Here is a 14,038-nt window from a genome sequence, read left to right on the forward strand (position 1 = left end):
GATGAATCGACTAAGGGATTTTGTAAAAAATTTAAACCCCCCCCATATTATTTGCCCGGGTAAACCCGTTAAAGCCTGTTTCAATCGGAGGATTGGAAGGGGGTCATCTAAGACTGGTGCATAAATTGTGGCTAATATTATATTAACATGGTTTAATTTGCCATGTGCAAGTGCCCACCTGCCACTGGGGTCTGTAATTGCCCCTTCCAATGAGAAGTCTATGTGCCTTCCTATTAAAATGCATACTCCCCTCTGTGCCAGACCTTTTACCGCAGAAATGTTATGGCCCGCCCATCCCTTAAAAATGTTCTCGGTTTCAGCCATGGTTCTGTGGTGGGTTTCTTGCAAGTAAATAACATCCAGACTGAGGCCTTTTAGCCAACACTAAATAGCATTCTTTTTAAGAACGTTGTTCAAACCATTTGCATTAAAGGATACAAATTTTAACATGTTACCCCTTGGTTAAAATATTTAAAAAGAGAAGTAAATATAAAATATGCTGAGAAAGAATTTAAACATATCCTTGTGTAAAATACGCAGAACAGTATCCAAATAGCAGCAAATAATTGAGAAATGGTTGAGGAGGGGCAACATTATGGGGTCGATTATGATGGCGGACGGACCTGAGTCCGTCCGCCACCATAGAGTAGGAGGGACCGTCCGCAGGGGCAGCGGCGGTCCCTCCGTGCAAATTAGGATGTGACCGCCACCCTGGCGGTCACATCCTGTATTTTTATCATTGCGGCGGGTGCTGCTTGAAGCAGCACCCGCCGCAATGATAAAAATGTGAGTTGTGTATTTGCATGCACAAAGCGGCAGGCACCTCGCGGTGCCTGCCGCTTTGTGCAGGCAAATGCAGGGGGGTACCATAGGTACCCCCCATGTGCACCCCCACCCCCCCTTCACCCCTGGGGGCCCGCAACGGGCCCCCAAACACTAATCCGTATGCCTTTACATGGCGGAAATGCCGCCGTGTAAAGGCATCTTTCCGCAGACATCATAATATGGCTGGCGGTGTCTGATAGACACCGCCAGCCATGTTAAAGCTTTTCCGCCGCGGTCGGAAGGCGACCGCGGCGGAAAAGCTGCGGACTGAAAAACGATCCCCCAGCCATCCTAATCTGGCGGGGGGTCTTTTTCAGTCCGCAGCTGTTTTCCCGCATCCTCCGGGCCGGCGGTGGCTTCCGCCGGCCCGGAGGATGCGGGAAAACCGCAAACGTAATCAGGCCCTTAAAGTGCAAAATAGAAAGCTGGGATTTAGAGGGCAAGAATTTAAACATCTCGTTGTGCAAAATGCGCAGACCAATATCCAAATAGCAGCAGATAATTGAGGAGTAGTTGAGGAGGAGCAACATTTAAAGTGCAAAATAGAAAGCTGTGATTTAGAGGACATAGCGCCCTTTTGTGCAAAATACGCAATTCTCAAATTCTGAACTCAGAAAGCAGATACACAATTTCAATACTTAAAGTGCAAGTGCGAACTGATCTATGACCTCGTATAACTGACCATTGTGCAAAAAAAGCAAATGAAGTGCAGCTGAAATAAAACTCAGACCTTACAACCTTTTCCACTCTGTTATGTTATGTTAAAAAATATTTATACCACGCACGGTCACCAAACGGTTTCATGGTGCTCACAGACAATTGCGGGGAAACAGAAAAGCAAAGTTACTCATAAGCTAATTGAAAAAGGTGAGTTTTAAGTGATTTTCGAAAGCAAGCATAACTGGGGCAAGGTCTAAGTGAGATCGGGAGGGAATTCCACAGTGTGGGGGGCCAAGAAAGAGAAACACAGGCCTCCATGCTTTTTGCGTTTGAACCTTGGGACAGTCAGCAAGTTGTGAGAAGTGGACCGGAGATCTCTCGACGGAATGTGACGCTGGAGGCTAGAAGTGATGAAAGCAGGGGCAAGATCGAGGAGAGCCTTAAAGACAGTACAGCCAAGTTTAAACATGCAACGATAGGCCACTGGGAGCCAGTGCAGTCTCAACAGGGGAGAGACATGTTGATGTTTAGGCTGATGGAAAACCAGTCTGGCCGCCTGGTTTTGCACCAGCTGCAGCCGGTGGAGATGGTAAGCAGGTATCCCAACATAGAGGGAGTTAGCGTAGTCAATACGGGAGGTGACAAGAGCCATAATGACGAGTATGAGTGCTTCGGTAGTAAGGAACTTACGAATTTTGCAGATCCTGTGTAGGTGAAAAAAGCAGGATGATGTGACAGCATTAATTTGAGGCCTCATAGATAGATCACTGCATATAATTACGCCTAGGCTCTTTACCCAATCGACAGGGCAAGGCGGGGGTCCAAGGGAGGGGGGCCAGAAGCTAGGGTTCCAGGGGTTAGCTAGCCCACCTATGAACACTAACTCTGTCTTGTTGGGATTGAGCTTCAGCTGGCTATAATGCATCCACTCAGAGATAGCAAGAATGGTGGATTGGAAATTGGCACAAGAGGAGGGAGTGGGATCAACAGGGAAAATCAACTGTAAATCGTCCGTGTAATTAAAGATGGTAACCAGGGTGTGATGGAGGGAAGCTATAAGAGGTTGCATGTAGAGATTAAATAAAAGAGGCAACAAAGCAGAGCCCTGAGGGACTCCACAAGAAAGAGAGGAATAAGGAGTAGAGAAAGTGGACAGATGAACTGCCTGGGAGCGCTGGTGCAAAAAAGATCTGATCCATGTTAAGGCCATGCCCTGAATACCCGCATTGTTGACACGGTCGATCAAGATAGCATGATTGACCGTGTCAAAGGCACCCGACAAGTCTAGTAGAACAAGTGCCTGGGCAATGTTCTTGTCGGCGCCTTGCCTCAGCACATCCATCACGGCCACGATAACAGCTTCGGTAGAATGAGCTGGCCTGAAGCCGGCTTGCTGGTTATCCAAAAAGGAAGAACCCTCAATGAATGCGCTGAGGCAGCGAGTAACATAAGTCTCCAAAATTTTCCCAAGATAGGGGAGGAGGGAGATCGGCCGGAAATTACTCAGGACTGAAGGATCGGCACCAGGCTTTTTTAATATAGTAACTACAACCGCCTGTTTAAAAGAATCTGGGACTGTGCCTGTGGCAAGCGAGTTGTTAAGAAGTGCCAACGGGGGGGATCAGGACAGGCCAAGAAGACTTCTTTAAGGATTTGAGGGGGACAACAGTCATTAGGGGAACCCAAACTCACCGTGTGTAGCAAGGAGATAAACTCCGTCGAGGAAATGGGAGGAAAGACATCAAAACGACAGGGGTTCATAGGGGGTAAAGAAGGAGGAGTGGGGGAAGAAGGAAAGGAGCTGTTATTTTTAATGGTGGCAATTGTGTCGATGAAATATCAGTTGAGGGAATCACAGAGGGCTTGTGTGGGTTGTGGTTGGACAGTAACACGGTCTGTCAAGGTGAGTTCCTCAACAATAGAAAAAATGTCCTTAGCCTTAGAGGCAGAGTCGATAATTTTCTGAGAGAAGTAAGAGGTTTTGGCCGATAGGATAGATTTTTTATACTGTTTTATTAGATCAACATACGTGGTTTTTGATGCAGGGTCGTAGTGACGCCTCCATCGGCGCTCAGCTTGGCGGAGGGCCAGTTTGTACAATTTCAATTGATCAGTGAACCACCGCTGAGCGTCATGAGGACGTTTGGTTTTAATAATTCTTAGTGCGCCACTTTAACGCTAGCGGATACCAGCCACTGCTCAAGAGCACCGGCCTAGTCAGTCGTCGAGGTCGGGTCCCTGGGGGCTGTCGTGGCTAGAATGGAATGGAATTCTACAAGGTTAGCTCGTTTCCAGTTGCGCGCGATAAAATTGGTAGTAGGAGTAGGGTGGTTAGGCGGAGTGAAATTGAGGGAGAAAGAAATAAAAAAGTGGTCAGACCAAGGACAGGGATACACTAAAGGAGGGGAAATGTCAAGATTGGGCGTCCAAACTTGATCAAGGGTATGGCCTTTGCTATGAGTGGCTACTGTAATATGCTGACTGCAATTTAGACCAAGTAAAAGATCAGTGAATTCTTCAGAAAGACTGCTTTCACGAGGATCTGATGGCCAATAATTAAAATCGCCAATGATGAGAATATTGGAGGAATTAATAATTAGCTGAGAGACTGAATCACGAACTGTTGGGAGAAAAGGGACATGTAGTCAGGAGGTCTATAAACAAGGACACAAATAAAGGAAAACTTAGGAGAGGTAAATTTAAAAGTGAGGATGTCAGTTTTAGAGAGAGTAGAAGTTTTGAGGATAGTAAACTTATGCTGGGAGCGAATAATAGCTGCAACCCCCCCTCCTGCTCTCCTGACTGCCCTATTAGATTGTAAGATATAGTAGCCAGTGGGGATAGCAGCAAGGATGTCCGGGGCAGAGTCATCAGTTAACCAAGTCTCCGAGAGAAGAAGGATATCTGCTTTATTATTGTCCAACAACTGAAATATCTCGAGTTGATGCTTCACCAGCGAGCGAGTATTAAGGTAAACTATTGCCAGTGAATGTGGTCCAGGGGGCCCAACGCCTGGTGGAGTTGTAGGGAAATCACTGCAATTTGTGAAAGTACTCAAAGCAGATGTACCTAGAGGGGGGCCCTGAGAAGTCAAAATACCACAGTCCCGGGCAGCACCTGCAGCTCGGGAATGTAGGGGCCCAGAGTGTTGAAGGGTGTGGAGATCCGCGGAGGAATAGGTAATCCGTTGGGCATAATGAATGGCCGCTGGCCGCAGCCGGCCACGGACTGGCGCAGACAGGCTTAACGCTTTCCGCCAAGTCACCATCTTAAATACCCCAAGGAGAGGGAACAACTAACACGCTAACTTGCGTGGAGAGTGTGGCAGGCAGGAAGTGGTGTGGGGCGTGTTGCTCACAAAGAGACCCTCCACTCGATCGGCACACAGCCGCGGCGGAATGGGGTCAGGAGCAGGAAGACCAGCAAGTAAGTAGCGTTTAAACAGTTTAAAAATAGCATCAAGTGTCTTAAAATCACACCAAAGCAATAAACATAATAAACATAAACACGGAGGAGGCTAGCGCTATGTGAGCTTTGAGCAGCCTGAATCACCGCTGTCGTCACAGGGAGCACAGAGCCCACCCCTAGAAGTAACCTTGAGCTCCACAACAACTAACACGCTAACCTGCGTGGAGAGTGTGGCAGGCAGGAAGTGGTGTGGGACATGTTGCTCACAAAGAGACCCTCCGGTCGATCGGCACACAGCCGCGGCGGAACGGGGTCAGGAGCAGGAAGAGCAGCAAGTAAGTAGCGTTTAAACAGTTTTAAAATAGCATTGGGGCGTGGCCAAGATGGCGAGGTGAGCGGTCGCACTCTATGCGAGCTCCCCGGAACCTAGACCCCTGAGCCCTGTTTTCATGCTGATCTCCCCGATCAGCCTAAAACTTGCAGCGGAGGCGGTGGTGCTGCCGATAGTCCATTCTGAGCCTGCATCCACCCCGGGGATTGCGCCGGCGGAGCTCCGCGGCGCAGGCCGGTGCCAGAGGTGGGAAGGGATGCGACCTAAGACCTGCCGGAGCATTGGATGGGGCGGTAACCAGGCCCACGGCGGATCCAAGAGCAGCGGACTGGCCGAATGAACAGCGGAGGCTTCCGCAGAGCAGCAGACGAATGCCCAGGGACTGCGGGGCGGCCAGAGGTGACCGGCGGTATTGCAGAGGCTCCCCCAACGGCTGGGAGCTTCTACGCAAGGCCGAGGATGCGGCCTATGGGCGGAGCTACCCGGATTCCCGCACCAGACCGGGAGAGCGCGGCGCCGGCCTTCGGCAGAGGAGTGGTGAAGGGCCAGTGGGGACAGGGAGGTCGAATGAACGCAGGCCCCCTGAGGCGACGAGACCCAATGGTTGCTGAGAAGGAATAGGCCCCGGACAGACCCAGCCAAAGGTGTACGGCCTCATTGGCACGCGGCAGAGTGTGTGGCCAGTCGTGACGCAGATAAATATCAACACCCACTGGGCCCCTCAAGGTTGGAATGGCCTCAGGACTGTGACAGAGGTGAGGCTTACTTGCCGCGGTGTTCGAAGAGCAGGGCGCTTCGACGGCTATACGCAGCAACAAGGCCTTCCGGTCTGTGCCAACGCACGGAGCAGGGGTGTTGCCGAGGGTGGCCCTGAACTTGAGGCGGCGGATGCGGGCCCCGAGGCGGGCGAGCTGGGGCGAGGGTAATGCACTGGATCGGTACCGGCAACTAGTAGAGGCGGCAGCGCCACAAGATTGATATCTACAGAAGCCGGAGAGTGACGCATCCCTTAGAGGCCCACGATGGTGAGAGCAATGGTGGTCTGCTGGAGCGGCCTGTAAAATTGCACAGGGACCGACTATGAGAGGCTAGCAAGGAGCAGCCCAAGTACTGCGGAGGGGTTAAGGCAGGTATCTAGCCCATACAGCCTTTGTAAGCGGCGGTGAAGACCACCCGAAGATCACTACCGGGTTGGTGTGTGACGAAGAATCAGGTGCAGGGGTCTCGAAACAGACGCCTTTATCGGACACATCTAGTGGCCATTGAGATCTCAAAAGCGGTCCAGATTTCATAGAAGGGCAGACCTGAGCCGCACTAGACAGGACGGACCACCACATGGCTTGTCAGAGGGCAGAACCGGCCACTGAACTGAATCTACACGAACGAGTGCTCGAGTGCTCTTGTGACCGGAGACGGAGCCGGACAGCCCACGGCGCCCACCAAGGAGGTCAGACTGAACGTCGGTGGAGGGCAGGGCAGTCTCCCCGGACTACCAGTGACCCCGGCATACTACTGGCTATCTCCAAGGGCCAAAGACCCGACGGGCCTTACCCCAGCAGCTTCTTCCTCTATGATGGCCGGCAACAGGGGGGGGGGGGGGAAGAAAGGAGAACGGACACTACCAGAGATGCTAAACAGGGGCTCATCGAAACAGGATAAAGGACAACACTCGCCGGGCCCCTCGCGAAGCCCGCCAGAGGCAGGAGGGGGAGAACCGCCGGTCACCAGGTCCTTCTTAGAATCTCTTTTCAGCTCTCTGCGGGATGACTTTCAGACTCTAAAGCAGGAGGTGGCCAGAGAAGTCCGAGAGGTGCGGAGAGAGGTTGATAGCCTGGGTGAAAGAATGGCCAGCATGGAAGAAACCGGGCACTCGAGGGATGAAGAGGTCGGGCATCTGCAGCAGGAGGTGCTGCGACTAAGAGAGCAACAGCTGGGCCTCCAGGCCCATACGGAAGACCTTGAAAACCGGTCCCGCCGGAGCAACATCCGAGTCCGGGGGGTGCCTTCCAAAGAAGAAGGAGAGGACACTGCTGGATACTTGCAGAGCATGTTTAGGGAGATACTGGGCCAGCCGGAGGACTTTCCTATCAGGATCGACCGGGCGCATAGAGTGGGCATAGCGCGCCGGTCCTCGGCTCCCCCGCTGGATATCCTAGCCTTCCTACCGGACTTCCCACTTAAGGAGCGAATCCTGCGTGAAGCGAGGAAAAAACAATCATTCCAATTCCGTGGGCACCCAGTTGCACTTTTCCAAGACTTATTGGCGATCATGCTGTAAAAACGCAAAACATTTAAAATAGCAACAGACTTTCTGAGAACCCATGAGACACAGTATTCCTGGGGACACCCTTTCCGTCTCATCTTCCGGTGGAATGGCGTCCTAAACCAGCTCCGATCACTCCAGGACACTTGCGAGGTGCTGGGAATCACCGCGACGGACGAAGAAGAAAACACACCACGTAGAAGGCGCATCACCAGAGATGGCTGGCAGAGGATCTCTGAACGCTGGTCCTCTGCTTCTTCGGCTCGACCAGACTCGCCTACCATTCGGGCCGGACTACCTCGAGTGAAGTCGCGATGACAGCCTAAGTCGACTCCGGGGGTAGATCAACACCGCTTATTTCGTATTGCAGGTTTGGGGGTTCTGGGGGAAGGGGGTGGCGGGCGGGAGTGTAGTGGCTATTTGTCCACATCAGTGACTCACCACGGACTTGTCCCTTGAGGACCGGCCTGGGACTATGCCGTTCTGGAACTTGTTGAAGGCGGGAGGGGTGGGTACGGAGGTGTGTGCGGGCTGTTTTCAGGGGAAGGGAGGTCCAGGAGTTTGGTTGAGGGTAGGGGTTATGGGGAATAAGGGGAAGGGGAGTGTTCGTCCAGTGCAATATGCAGGTCTCAGCCGCATTAACGGCATACATACATTTTGCCCTGCTCAGGCAGGAGTCTTCTGCTTACATTTCAACACTTCACATGCCTCCCACGTCTCTTAAGATAGTGACTCTTAATGTCAGAGGCCTCAAAAACCCAGTTAAGAGGAGGGCAGTACTGTCTTTATTAGAGAGCACACAAGCAGATATTTGTCTTCTTCAAGATACCCACCTACTAGCTAGCGACTCCCATAGGCTGCGCTCCCATAAATTCCAGACACAATTTTTTTCCTCCAGCAACACTAAGACCGCAGGGGTGGCAATCCCAGTGGTGCGACATTTCAAGGGTGAGGTCCTTCATAAACAGGCAGAACACAAAGGCAGATTGCTTGCCTACAGATTTAAGATTGCTTGCCTACAGATTTAACAGTGGGGGACTCCCGTTCACGGTTGGATCCCTGTATAGCCCTAATGACCAACAAGAGCATTTCTTACGTTCGGCGTTAGTGGACTACACTGCTTCGCAGGACAGGCACATTATCATCGGAGGCGACTTTAATATGGTCTTCGATTCGGCACAACGTACCCCACAGACTGGGGAATTCTCAGCCGGATGTAAAGCACAGCTGTCGGAGGTGGACCTCCGGCGTTATATGCACCCTACCGATAGGGAGTACTCGTACTACTCCCATGCGCACAAGACGTATGCGAGATTGGACCACCTCTTCGTAACGACCCAGGTAAAAGCATTGGCCTCGACAACTGAGATGGGGGTGATCTCCATATCGGACCACGCACCGGTACTCACTACGCTATGCCTGCCACCGGTGACTTGCTTCCCCAGGGTTTGGCGCCTTAGGGATACACTCCTGCACAGGAAAGAGGTGGTTAAACGCATAACAGAGGTCACTCAGGAGTATCTGTCCCACAATGATAACCCCGAAACCTCACTGGTGACACGGTGGGCTGCCCTGAAAGCTGTACTTAGGGGCGAGTTTATAGCCATTGCGTCGGCTGAAAATAGGGAAAGGCAGAGTAAAAGGGAGGAACTCACTCAACAGGTCCGCGAACTCGAGCAAATACACCGCCGGACGGGGGCTCCCCGGGTATGGAAGCAGCTCAAGGGGGCGAGGAAACTCTTGACAGCTCTAGACATGGACCGTGCGGAATACGCTGCGCTGCGATTGCGTCATGCCTACTACACTGGGGGGGACCAATGTGGTCACCTATTGGCAAACAGACTTCGGGTGCAACGCCAGCGACAAATGGTGCAGGAGGTCTCTGACCCCACCGGGACGATGGACTCGGAAGACGCCCAAATAGCCGAAACCTTTCAGAGGTTTTACGCTAATCTCTATGCAGGGGACCAACCGAACGAACCTGCGATGACGGCATACCTGGACTCCGTCACCCTCCCATCCCTAGCTCCCTCGCAGGCCGAACATTTAGATAGAGATATTCGAATCGAGGAGGTGATCTCTGCTTTCGCTAAACTTAAACACGGCAAGGCTCCAGGTCCGGACGGCTATACGTAACTATTTTATAAAACATTCTGTGCATTGCTGGCGCCACTCCTCACTCGCCTATTTAACTCATTCGTGACCCCGGGGGCCATCCCACCTGACCTCCTGCGGGTCTCTCTTACAGTCATCCCCAAGCCAGGGAAAGACCGGACGCTATGCGGCTCCTACAGGCCGATATCTCTCCTAAACGTAGATCTCAAACTATACACAGGGATCCTCGCTGCCCGACTGGCCCCCCACCTGCCAGGCCTTATAGAACCAGATCAAGCAGGATTCGTTCCTGGGAGGCAAACGGTGGACAACACCACAAGGATCGTCCACCTCATTGAGAAGGCCTCTCGAATTCCCAGAGAAAGGATGATATTGGCGGTGGCCGCCGAGAAGGCGTTTGACCGGCTACACTGGCAGTATTTAGAAAAGGTCCTGCTGAAGGCAGGCATTGGAGAGAAATTTCGCTCCTTAGTCCTTAATTGCTATAAACTTCCAACGGCGGTGGTGCGGGTGAACGGCTACAGCTCACAGAGCTTTTACATCAAGAGTGGCACTAGACAGGGGTGTCCTTTCTCGCCCCTGCTCTTCGCCCTTTGCCCAACGGATACGCACTAATCCGGCAGCGACGGGGATACGATTCGGAGGCTTCGCTCACACCATAAGCCTCTATGCCGACGATATTATATTGTCGTTGGACAAACCCCTGACTGCCCTTCCAGTATGCATTGGGGAATTAGACTCCTTTGCAGCAGTTGCAGGCTTCAAGATGAACATGGGGAAATCGGTGGCGTTAGACGTGTCCCTTGAACCAGCCACTAGGGGGCATCTACAGGGCATGTTTCCTATGCTCTGGTCGTCGGATCTCGTGCCTTACCTGGGGATCCAGCTGGCCCCTACCTTGCCGGCTATGGTAACAGCTAACTATGCCGTTCTGGGCAAGAAGATTCGGGAGGAGCTCGGGGAATGGAATCGTAGCACCATCTCCTGGTTGGGCAGAATAGCTGAGGTTAAAATGACGGTCTTACCCCAGATCCTATACCTCTTCCGAGCTCTACCGCTCCAGCCGCCCGTTGGGTGGATCCAACAGATGCAAGCAGATCTTGCTCATTTTATCTGGCAGGGCAAGAGGCCCAGAATGAGGAGAGCACTCTCGATGCTAGCCCCTGAGGCTGGAGGCCTCGGGATTCCGGATCTCCGAAGGTATTTTCAAGCTACGCTATCTGGTGGAATGGAGCAGGTGGGAATCAGACAAGCACTGGCTCTTTCAAGACCAGGCAGTGGCAGGCCGGCCTTTACAGGAAGTGCCGTTTCTACGCCGGGCTCATCGACCCGCGAATCTCTATGCCTCATTCGTTACCAGAGTGCCCCTGCGTGTATGGGATTCGACAAACATCAATTACAATCTCACCTCATTCCCCTCGCCCCTTACACCCATAGTAGATAACCCGGACTTCACCTCGGGCACTGACAGAGGGGCCTTTACCCACTGGAGAACGGCCAGATGCCGGGCCCTGTACCATATATACGACTCAGAGGGTGTCATTCCCTTCCTGCGCCTCCGACAGGAATACTCCTTCCAAGAGTCCGAGAGGCTCCGCTATATGCAGGTACGCCACTGGGCTCTGCATCCACAGGTGCGAGACGCAGCGGATAGGCAGTTCCTCCCTTATGAGAGGTGGCTTATGACCTGCTCGTCGGACGCGAAACTGATCACGGACCTTTACAAACTATTACAGCCGCCTTCCTCACACCTCTATACTCCGGGGAGGGAACGATGGGAGAGAGAACTGGGCAGGACACTGACAAAAAGAATGGGAACAGATTTCATACAGAGCACGGCACTCAGCATACCATATGGGACTCACCGACACTCTGACTAAAGTCTCCACCTATTGGTATTATACCCCAGTAAGAATACACAAGATGGACCGTAGTAAGGATAGCGCTTGCTGGAGGGGATGCGGACAGGTGGGCACACTGACACACATCTTATGGGACTGTCCACTCCTAGAATCTTATTGGAAGGAAGTGATAGATGAGATTGACTCCCATTTTGACACCGAGCTGCCGCGCTTTCCAGCATATATATTGCTAGACCTCCCGAACGGGTTGGTGTATCCCCTTAAATCCCGTAGGGGAAGACAGATAGCTATTGCATTAGGGTCAGCGGTACAGAACATCTTACTACACTGGCGCACTACCACACTTCCTTCTATCACGGGCTGGCTTCATAGACTGTGGCATGTGTTAGGGATGGAGAAACTATCGCTCACAGTGGCGGGGGACATAGAGCAATTTGATGACCTCTGGCAACCATTCCGGTCTCTGCTGCTCACCGAATTTAGGAAAATCACTGCCCCAGATACCTACTCCTTTTGAGGCTTACGACGCCTGAAGAGTCACCTTCTTGAATAACCGTTGAACTAGCCTTTTTTCAGTTCAGGGAGATCGAGGCAGAGGGCAAGGGGCGGGCCTGCGCACTGGATTGGGAAAGGGGGGGGTGGGGGAATTAAGGAGGGGGTTTTGGGGGGGTGTTTGGGGAGAGGGACTGTTCATTTAGTATGACACTGTATCTTGAGGGGTTGCTGTGGAGGGGTTTGAATTTGAGATGCTCCCGGGACAATTAATGCTGTGTATGCAACCCTAGCCGCAGCGACCTAATGTCATATATGCTATGAATGTCTGGTCTCTTTATGTTGTTTCAATAAAAATACTTAAACCTAAAATTAGCATCAAGTGTCTTAAAATCACACCAAAGCAATAAACATATTAAACATAAACACGGAGGAAGCTAGCGCTATGTGTGCTTCGAGCAGCCTGAATCGACGCTATCGTCACAGGGAGCACAGAGCCCACCCCTAGAAGTAACCTTGAGCTCCACAACAACTAACACGCTAACCTGCGTGGAGAGTGTGGCAGGCAGGAAGTGGTGTGGGGCGTGTTGCTCACAAAGAGACCCTCCGCTCGATCGGCACACAGCCGCTGAGGAACGGGGTCAGGAGCAGGAAGAGCAGCAAGTAAGTAGCGTTTAAACAGTTTAAAAATAGCATCAAGTGTCTTAAAATCACACCAAAGCAATAAACATAATAAACATAAACACAGAGGAGGCTAGTGCTATGTGAGTTTTGAGCAGCCTGAATCGCCGCTATCGTCACAGGGAGCACAGAGCCCACCCCTAGAAGTAACCTTGAGCTCCACAACAACTAACACGCTAACCTGCGTGGAGAGTGTGGCAGGCGGGAAGTGGTGTGTGGCGTGTTGCTCACAAAGTGACCCTCTGCTCGATCGGCACACAGCCGCGGCGGAACGGGGTCAGGAGCAGGAAGAGCAGCAAGTAAGTAGCGTTTAAACAGTTTAAAAATAACATCAAGTGTCTTAAAATCACACCAAAGCAATAAACATAATAAACATAAACACGGAGGAGGCTAGCGCTATGTGAGCTTCGAGCAGCTTGAATCGCCGCTATCGTCTGAAACAGGTTAGCATGGTTTAAACAGTATCGCCCTTGATACAGCTTAATAAGGCACCTCAGCTTGGATCTAGAGTATCTTCCCATGCTCGGGAAGATAAAATTGATTGGTATAACATAAACTGCTGCTGCTAGTATATTACTAAGTTTTTCCATACCATAACATGTCAACGGTTGGGCGTAAGATATTTGGTTCATGAACTCTTTTTTACCCTCTTCAACACCCCCTTTACCTCCCCCCTTCCCACCTCCCCCTAGAGTGGACGGTAGCCCCCTGTGGCCCACTTCCGTCCTTCTCTGTGTCTTTTTCTTGTTTGTTGATGCCATGTTGTTGCATCCTTGTGTGCTTCCCGTCCCCCCCGAAACCACCCCTTTCTTATTCAAACGGAACGAATAATTAGATATCCGACAAAAAATTATGCGCCGATCCATCAAGGAGTAACTGGCCTTCGTGTAGATCTGTAAAGATAAAGGGCCCGATGTAGGTAAACGCGATTTTCCGATTTCAAAATACCGAGGCGGGCCGAATCGGTATTCTGAAATCGGAAAACGAGATGTAGGAGAAAAATACCGAATGAATACCGAATCGGTCGGCATCGGTAATGAGAATCGGTACGTTCCGATTCTGCTCGGTCCGAATCGGAAAGTACCGAATCGGCCAACAACGAATCCGAAATCACCGATTCGTCTACCACCGAATCGGATATTCCCGAATCGGCGAATACCGATTCGGTAAAAGCCGAATCGGTAAAATCCGATTCGGCAATCATAGACCCATGGCGAAAAAGCCCATAGGAATGCATTGAAAGAACCGATTCGGCTTTTACCGAATCGGATAATACCGAATCGGATTTCACCGATTCGGATATTACCGAATCGGTAAAAGCCGATTCGGCAATAGGCGATTCAGCCAATGAGGTGGCTCCCCCTCCCCCACCCAAACAGGGAGTGGCAACCCTGGCAGGTG

Source organism: Lissotriton vulgaris, chromosome 3_1, assembly GCF_964263255.1.
Source record: "Lissotriton vulgaris chromosome 3_1, aLisVul1.2, whole genome shotgun sequence".
In the NCBI taxonomy this organism is placed as follows: Eukaryota; Metazoa; Chordata; class Amphibia; order Caudata; family Salamandridae; genus Lissotriton; species Lissotriton vulgaris.